This window comes from Crocuta crocuta, unplaced genomic scaffold, assembly GCF_008692635.1.
Source record: "Crocuta crocuta isolate KB4526 unplaced genomic scaffold, BGI_CrCroc_1.0 scaffold409, whole genome shotgun sequence".
In the NCBI taxonomy this organism is placed as follows: Eukaryota; Metazoa; Chordata; class Mammalia; order Carnivora; family Hyaenidae; genus Crocuta; species Crocuta crocuta.
The window spans coordinates 2,437,197-2,446,932 of NW_027528006.1; positions in this window are offsets into that span (position 1 = coordinate 2,437,197).

Here is a 9,736-nt window from a genome sequence, read left to right on the forward strand (position 1 = left end):
ATATACTTTAAAGTTAAGAGAAAAATCACTTCCATAAATAAATTCGCTGCAATTTCAATGTATGAATTTGAAATGTTGCCATAGACCTTTAAATTAGGCCACTTTCTTAGCAATAACAGTTGACTGTTGTTTATGAATGAGATTAAAACGGCTTCTTCCATACTAAAATGTGTGTGTTTGGGCACAGATGTAGCACGTGCATTTAATACAGAAACTACCTAGTTTATCAAACTGATTTCCTCTTCCAGTCAAGTACATGGCAAGACGACATATCCCAGCCATCCTTGAAATTACATGAAAGCATGTGACTAAGTTCTGAACAATGGATCTGGATGGAGATGACAGACTGCACTTTCAAATATGGTCCCTAAAACCTTCTCATTCACAATCTTCGATTCTTTTTCTCTATCAGAAAGTGAAATGAAGAAAACTCCAAAAACCCAGAAGGAAATACTACCACAAAAACATAAGGATCCCAACATTCCTACACAGACAACAATACCCCAGGAAAGTCTTCCAAAGAGGGACACTTTTCAGATTATTTTATGAGTGAAAAATTAATAAGAAGAGCAATAGTGTGTGTCACTTACATTTTAAAGTTGCTTGATATAGCAGTTAATCTAAACTAACAAGTGAATATAGTCTTAGAATGTTTTCCTCTCTTTTCTAGTTCCAAATAGGTAATGTTTCATACTCATTGTGTTCCAGGAATAAAATTGTTGTTTCTAGGAAACATATAATTTTAGAAAAATAAACCTCATAATACACTATTGCTTATCTTAGACTTCTAGAACTCTTTTCATTGTTAAAAGTGCCTCTATTTTTCATGTTAAAATAGCTTAAATTTTATTCTTTCCATTTGTATGTACCAAGATTTGGAAAACTCTTCTGTAAAGAGTCATATAGTATATATTTACACTTTGTGAGTCTCTATCACAACTAATCAACTCTGCTCTTGCAGACAAAAATAGTCTAGACAATACATAAACACATGAGTATTTCTGTATTCCAACAAAACTTTACTTATAAAAACAGGCAGCCAGCCCACAACTATATAAAGCTTGATGATCTCTGGTGTAAACTGTTAGTAGCTAAAAACAAATTTGGAAATACTAAATAATATTAGGATAATGCTGCACCTTCATTCAGCATGTTAAAAATATTGCTTATTTTTCAATGTTATTCTACACTCAGATGTATTGTTGTCTTTCTTGTTTAGTGTACAGATTTTGGATAGATTTTTCAGGGCTTCAACAAGAAGAAATATTTTTCTGTTTACCTCCATTGTATGGCCACTTTGAATATCCGTTTGGGCTTGTCTTGTTTTCTTGCTTTTGTGCCTCTACTTCTTTACCCACTAAAAACACTTTTTAAAGTTTTTGTGTAGAACTTATAGGGCAGTGTATTAAGAAGATGGAAGGGAGAAAATGAAATTCAGACAGAAAATAATTACCTACTCCACAAAACAGTTACACATTTAAATTGTCTTGAGCAAAGAAATCTCTTTGAAGCTTTTTTTTTCTTGAAAATGCTGGCATTCTTTTCATTGTATTATTGCTTATACATTTTTGGAACATCTTTGTAAATTTTATTCCATAAACTCTGTTTCTATGAAAGTGTGATTTAGACCCTGCATCAGTGATTTTACATAATTTCTTTCCATAGACCATGCAATTGAAATAAACTCCCCAAAAGGAAATAAGTAACCTCTAGGAGAAACAAACACATTGTGGTAATGCATTTCCACCACTTGGCTTTGACTATAAATTAATCAGACAGCACACAGAAGAGACAAGGGATAAGAAAATTAGTTTCAACTGAATGACTTCCTTTATAGCACTGAAATCTAATTTGGGTAAACTTTTGCTTGGTTATGTCAATTTGATCAAGGCAGATAGAAAACAAATCTTCACATGAGTTGTATCATTTACATAACGTCTACCATTCACATCTTATGAAATGTTTAATTTTTAATCACTTCACGTCATATATCATAAATTTAGTAAGAATCAAGCATCTCATACATATTTTAAATTAAGCTACCCACTTTAAGACAAGGAATCCTGTGATACAATTTTAAGTGCTCTCTCTTGTTATGTAATAATAATCGATCACAAGTTTTCTGTCTACCATAAAAATAAAGAAATAAGGAAGTTTGTGCTATAGTCCATTGATTGTAATCAGCATTGCAATTGGCTCAGCCACCATTGTAGGCTTGGGTTTTTGTAGCTTCATACTGGATTTGCTATCAGTAGTTTCTACTTCTGCTCACATACACCTAACAGGAAAAAAAAAAAAGTAGGAACTGGGAAAATGTTCCACAAGGAAAAATGATGAGAAAGGGCAGCCATATCCTGATTCCTGGAGAAAAACAGCTCTTGTTTTGTTAAGTCATAAAGAGTTTTCTTAAGAAGTCACGAATATTTTTCACAAAGCCTAATAACTATGTACAATCCATAAGAAACTCAGCAATTTCAAGCTATATGTCCATCAGCATTTGAACATACTTATATCAGTCTTGACAATCCCAATTTCCTCTGACCCTCACACTTTTACCAACTTGGTGAGAGTCTTTAAAAGTGCTGCCCTCAGTCAAAACTGGCTCTATTTTTACACTATAAAGTTGAACAGCCAACAAATTCTGAACTTACTGAAGAACTAGAACAAGTTCAGGATTTGGTAAAGAAACAATATTGATTATTATTAAGAAATATTTTTTTCTTCCTTAGAAATAATCCTGGCTCTATACAATTAGTCGTTGTAAGTTAAATATTTCAGGAACTTCAATATTCGTTTGAAATTCTTTTGGCACCAACATCCAACTGATTCAAAAGCATATTTGTGACTTTAAGAAATAGGATGGTAGATGTAGTTGGAAATAATGTTTCCTTTCCTACAAATGCTTTTGCTTTATTCATTTTTCCATGTCACAGTGTTTTTAAATAATATCCTAATGCACATAACATGATATCTCTAAGGACAATGTAAGGGAAAAGACTGACGATATTTGCCATTATAAGAGAACACAAAGAGACACACTCAGATACACAGATATACATACCACAGAAAGTACAAGAACCAGAATTTAATTCTATGGACTATAACAAAGTTTCAGAACACCGCAGTTTGAGGATTTTATCATTCTTTATCTAGGAAGACTCATGGATTTTTCTCGCAGCAGAAAGATTTCAAAAAGATCAATTCATACATCATGCCCTTTCAAGGCTGCTGTGTTTCAGAAGTACCCATCTAGAGAGATTGATAAGGCTGTTCTGTTCTTGATTTCCTATTTCTCTGCCATCAATTTCACACAACCAGGATGGCTAGAAGCAGGGTTGGTGACAGTGTGACAGAGCTCAGAGACTCCTTCTAAGACCAAACAGATGGAGTATGTCCATTCTTTGGAAGAATTCCCTCCTCTCTTCAGAATCTTTAAGTGAAATAGCACATAAATTCTGTGTGTGTGTGTCTCTTTCTCTCTCTCCTCCTCCTCCCTTTCTTTTCTTCCCTTCTTCCCTCCCTCTTTCTCTCTCATTTCCAACCTCATGACCCTATTTTCTGATTGTCTATTCCTAGGTTCTACTAAAAAGAGTACTATTTTTTACTAGTTTTTTCCATTAATTTATGCTTTAACTTCTTAATTTTTCCTAAATTTAATTTTTCTGAGCACAATTCTAGATGAGAGAAATAGGTCTCCCATTTACAAACATGCATACACACATATACACCACAGGGGTAGATTGAGGCCAACTAAGAAGGCTTTTAAGTATTAAAATATTCATGTCAGAGAGTCAGGGCCTGCTTAATAAGTTCTTTTTTTTTTTTTTAAGAACAATACTAAGAAATTCAAAACACTTCCCTGCCTGAGAGACAGCATGTTTAAATTCTTAATGTCTAGGCAGTTTCTGCATATATCAACTTTTAAAATTTGCTTGATCATCCATTTAATTTTTCTGTTATATTTCCATCCCTTCACTGTTTTGTATTGTTTCAATACCATCAAAACTACTCTTCTCAGTTCATTTATTCCACATAAAAGTTTTATGCACCTATGTCCAGCAGTGTATAGCACAAAGGCTATAAATGTGAGTAAAGTAACTCTAGTTTCTGTTGCCATAGATTTTATAGTGTAGTCAGTAAGTCACACATAATCAAAGAATCCCATAGCAGTATTTGTATTAGCTAGCTCCGAAATTGCCAGTGGTCCTCTGATGATGTGAAACAAGGAGCTGACCTGCTTTGGGAAGTTAAGGAAATGCTTGCTCTAGGGAGCAAAAGGTAAACTGAGATTTGAAGGGTGACTAGAAACATTTATCTTTATCTTTTCTAGAAATATGTTTATTGTCACGATGGAACACATTTTCTATTTAATTTGTGTTTCTGGCAGACTCTGAAGGTGCCCAACACAACACCCACCCTTCATCATGTTCTTTCTTACCGCAGAGACTTTGATCTGTTCATGTTTACCCTACCTCTGTTTGCAGGGGATATGAGGAGGAATGTCAATTGTCTAACCCAATTACAGTCAATCTGTTCTTTTTGCAAGTAATTTTTTAAGCATATCTTTAATTTTAACTTGGCCAATGAGGCAGCAGGGGAAGTTTCCTGGGGGCTTCTGGGAAAATGCTTTATAAAGGGATACGTTAGGAAAACTGCACTTTGTGCCTTTGGACATTGCTGAAGACCTGATATTTAAAAGAACTGTAGCCATTGTGTAACTATAAACAAGGTGCAGACATTCTGTTAAGTGAAGGATGGGAGCATGGAAAGGACACATGTCTTTGCTGATCTCATTTAGCTCTTGGGTGTACTTTGGAGTTCTGGCCTAGTCTCTGGACTGGGTCGGTGAGATGATAAACAACTGTCTTTAAGCCTCTGTTTGTCACCGAAGCGAAATTATTCCAATTTGGAAAGAAAGTTCTCATTCTTAGCTTTGGCACTCTAATTATAAAATCATAACTATAATAAAAAAGATCTGGAAAGATCCACCTAATGGTTAACTATAGAGAGGGAAGTGCTGGAGGATGCGAGATGAGTGACTTTGTCAAGTTCACAAAGAGTATATATTCATCTATGACTTTGGTAATTAAAGATTTTTTTTAAGGCAACAAAATATAACTTTTTCCCTCATTACAGAAATTAAATATTTCCAGGCTTTAACACTCTGCCTTAACTGCCTGAGAGAGACTACCCAATTAATGTTCCAACTAATGTTTGCTGAATGAATAAATGTATCAAACCTTTCCAAAATATCTGGAGAAGGATAAAACTGTTGCATACACTTTATTTAATTCCCACCTGACATCAACTTTGTGAGCAGTATTATTTCTATTTTCAATATGCAAAAATTCAGCCTCAGAGAGATTTAGTAAGAAGATAGCTGTTGAGAGAGATAGCTAAAATTTAAACCCAAAGTTTTCTGACTTAAAAGCCCAGAAGTTTCTTCAGTTAGGCTCTTTTTCATGATATATGACCAATAATTAACAGGATGGACTGTTTTTCATGTTACTTGTAATTCTACCACTCTTTTCATTGATTACTTGAATTCCTTAGATTTCTGACCTTTTCTTCTAAAGAGAAAAACAAGTTCTTTCTCTCAGTTCACAGTTCTCCTGCATATTATCAGGAAATATTCTGGTTGTTATCTCTCCCTAATCGGGTCCTCAAATCAGTCATCTCAGAATCACTTCTTACACTTGGGAAACAAAGTATTTCTAGGATCCATGTATACAAGAATATACATTATTTAAAGCCCTAGAGAGACTCTTAACATTCACACCAAAGTTGAAGAACTACCATATTCCACTCAAAATATGCTATTTTTGTTATATAAAATTTAGCCATACAGAGAGGAAAAAGCCCCTTAAGAATGCAAATAAGAGTCATGCTATCTAAACTAGCATAAAAATAAATCAATTTATTTGCTTATTTCCTTTTTAAGTTAAAAATGTTTTATTTTAATTTCAGTTAGTTAACATACAATGTTATATTAGTTTAAGGTGTACAATATAGTGCTTCAACAGTTCCATACATCACCCTGTGCTCATCACAAGTGAGTAAACTCCTTAATCCCCATCATCTATTTAACCCATCCCCCAGCACTTCTCCTCTGGTAATCACCAGATTGTTCTCTATAATTAAAAGTCTATTTCTTGCTTTGACTCTCTCTCATTGTTTTCCTTTGTGTATTTGTTTTCTTTTTAAATTCCACGAGTGAAATCATATGGTATTTGTCTTTCTGTCTGATATATTTCACTTAGTGTTACACTTTCTAACTCCATCCATGTCATTGCAAATGGCAAGAATTCATTCTTTTTTATGACTGAATAATATTGCATTATATATATCACATCTTCTTTATTCATTTATCAATCAGTCGATACTTGGGCTGCTTCCATATCTTGGCTATTGTAAATAATGCTACTATAAACATAGGGATTGGTATTTTTGTATTCTTTGGGTAAACACCCAGAAGTAAAATGCTAGACCATAAGGTAGTTCTACTTTTAACTAATTTTTTTATTTTAAAAAATTGTTAATGTTTTTTATTTATTTCTGAGAGAGAGAGAGAGAGAGAGAGAGAGTGAGCAGGGGAGGGTCAGAGAGAGAGGGAGACACAGGATCTGAAACAGGCTCCAGGCTCTGAGCTAGCTGTCAGCACAGAGCCCGACTCAGGGCTCAAACTCATGAACCATGAGATCATGATCTGACCAGAAGTTGGACGCTTAACTAACTGAGCCACCCAGACCATATTTTTAACTTTTTGAGGAACCTCCATACTGTTTTACACACTGACTGCACCAGTTTGCTTTCCCACCAACAGTGCACAAGGGTTCCTTTTTTCCACATCCTTGTCAACACCTGTTTTCTTGTGTTGTTGATTTTAGCCATTCTTATAGGTATGAGGTGATATCTCATTGTAGCTTTGACTTGCATTTCCCTAGTGATAAGTGATGGTGAGCATCTTTTCATGTGTCTATTGGCCATATGGATGTCTTCTTTTGAGAAATATATGTTCATATCTTCTGCCCATTTCTTAACTGGATTATTTGTTTTTTGGGGTGTTGAGTTCTATAAATTCTTTATATATTTCAGATACTAGTCCTTTATCAGATATGTCACTTGCAAATATCTTCTCTTATTCTGTAAGTTGTCTTTTAGTTTTGTTGGTTGTTTTCTTTGCTGTGCAGAAGCTTTTTATTTTGATGTACTTCCAATGGTTTATTTTTGCTTTTGTTTCCCTTGCCTCAGGAGACATATCTAAAAAGTTGTTACAGCTAATGTCAAAGAAATTTCTGCCTTTGTTCTCTTTCAGAATTTTGTGGTTTCAGGTCTCACATTTAGGTCTTTAATCCATTTTGAATTTAGTTTTATGCATGCTGAAAGTTTCCTTCTTTTGTATGTGTCCCAATACCATTTATTGAAGAGACTGTCTTTTGCCCATTAGATATTGTTTTCTATTTTTTTGGATGATTAATTGGTTATATAATTGTGGGTTTATTTCTGGATTTTCTATTCTGTTTTATTGATCTATGTGTCTATTTTTTGTGCTAGTACCATGCTGTTTTGATCTTTGCAATTGTAATATAACTTGAAGTCTGGAATTTTGATGCCCCCTGCTTTGCTTTATTTTTCAAAATTGCTTTAGGTATTCAGGGCTTTTGGGGGTTCCTTACAAATTGTAGAATTGTTTGTGCTAGTTCTGTGAAAAGTACTGTTGGCATTTTGATAGGGATTGCATTACATTTTTAAATAATATTTTAACAATATTTGTTTTTCCAATCCATGAGCATGGATTATCTTTCCATTTCTTTGTGTTGTCTTGAATTTCTTTCATCATTTTTTAATAGTTTTAAAAATGCAGGTCTTTCACCTCTTTGGTTAGGTTGATTCCTAGGTATCTTATTACTTTGAGTGCAAACTGTAAACGGGATTGTTTCCTTAATTTCTCTTACTGCGGTTTCATTATTGATGCATAAAAATGCAACAGATTTCTGTAGGTTGATTTTGTACACTGCATTCTTTTATCAGTTCTAGCAGGTTTTTTTGGTGTCATCTTTAGAGTTTTCTATATAGAGTATCACATCGTCCACAAATAGTGACAACTTTACTTCTTCCTTACCAATTTTGATTCCTTTTCTTTTTTTGTAGCCGGACTTCTGTGACTAGGACGTCCACTACTATGTTGAATAAAAGTGTTGGTAGTGGACATCCTTGTCTTACTCCTGACCTTAGGGGAAAAGCTCTGTTTCTCCCCCATTAAGAGCGATGTTATCTGTGAGTTTTTCATAGATGGCCTTTATTATGTTGAGATATGTTCCTCCTATTTTTGAGGGTTTTATCATTATTTTCTTAGTTTTAATATTTAAAATAAATACTTGGCTCTCAAGAAAACACATGGTCCTTCTGTTTATTTCATCAAAAGTTGATTTAAAATAATTGATTTTTTATCAAATTAGATTATGCTACCAAAGAAACTTTTTTAAACTAAAAACAGTAATATCAGTCTGAACTTTCTCTAATAATAAGTACATGGAAACAAAAGTAAACTGTAAGTTGGCAGTTTGGTCGAATATGATATTTTTAATATAGTCACACAGCACATTATTTGTATGATGTTAAGAAAAGCCTGAAAAGTGAAGTTTCTTCTTTTATTTTGAGTACAACAATTATACCTTTGGGGTGCTCAGGAATCTTGTAGTAGAAAAACCAAAGAATATATGTTAAGTGCAATTAGATGCAATTGCACAATCCCCAATGTTTTCATCTTTACCCAATCTAAAAATGACACAATTCCCTTTAAGCATTTCTTTTATAAATGATCAATAAATGATGTGTTTAATAAGCTAATTCTCAATACACTTTGATGTTTCTGATTCTTTAGATAAAAATGCCTACAGAAGACAAGAAATTCACTTACTCATTTATGCTGACATCTATTGAATACATACCATATCCCAGGTGCTGTTAGATGAACACAATGTGCTAAGTCCACTAGAATATTGTGGGCAGAGCCAAATGCATTTGTAAATAAAAGGAAAACCAAAGAATTATGTTTTCAGACACATTTAATAGCTTAACAAAGGCAAGTGGTGGAATTAGTTTGTAGAAGGAAGAGAATTAGATCATCAAAAGGCTTGTATACTAGGTTAAAGACTTTGAGTGTTATTTTGAAAATGTAAGAGATTCTAGGAAGTATAATGACTTTAAGAAGTCCAATGATATAAAATTACTCTGAATTACGGGTCATAAACATAGATTAGAGTTCATTATCTTTATCCATCTCTTTCTAATGACCAGTGGGTTAATCAACTAGTTATACACCTGGGGAAAGTTGTTTCACTTCTCTACCTTGATATTTACAATTATTGATTCTCAAACCAGGTCTCCAAAATGTTTGCCATTCCATAGAGCCCTTTCAAAGCTGTCTGTATGGAGGAATCTGGGAACACCCACACAAAACACATCCCCACACAAAGTTTTGGGTAAGACTGGATTTACACAGAGCATGAGCTACCCTGGACAGATATCCTTACCTACTATCATAAGATAACATTATGATTCTAATCTAACTCAGATGATAGCATGGGATTCAAATTTCCTTCCCCATCTCCAACCCTGTCCCAATTCTACTTCCTTGTAATCGGATTCAATTTCTCTTGGTATAGGTAAGTTTTCTCTAAGCAGAGGAGAATTTTACCAAAGAAAGCTTGAGGTTTCCATCATCCAAGTTAGG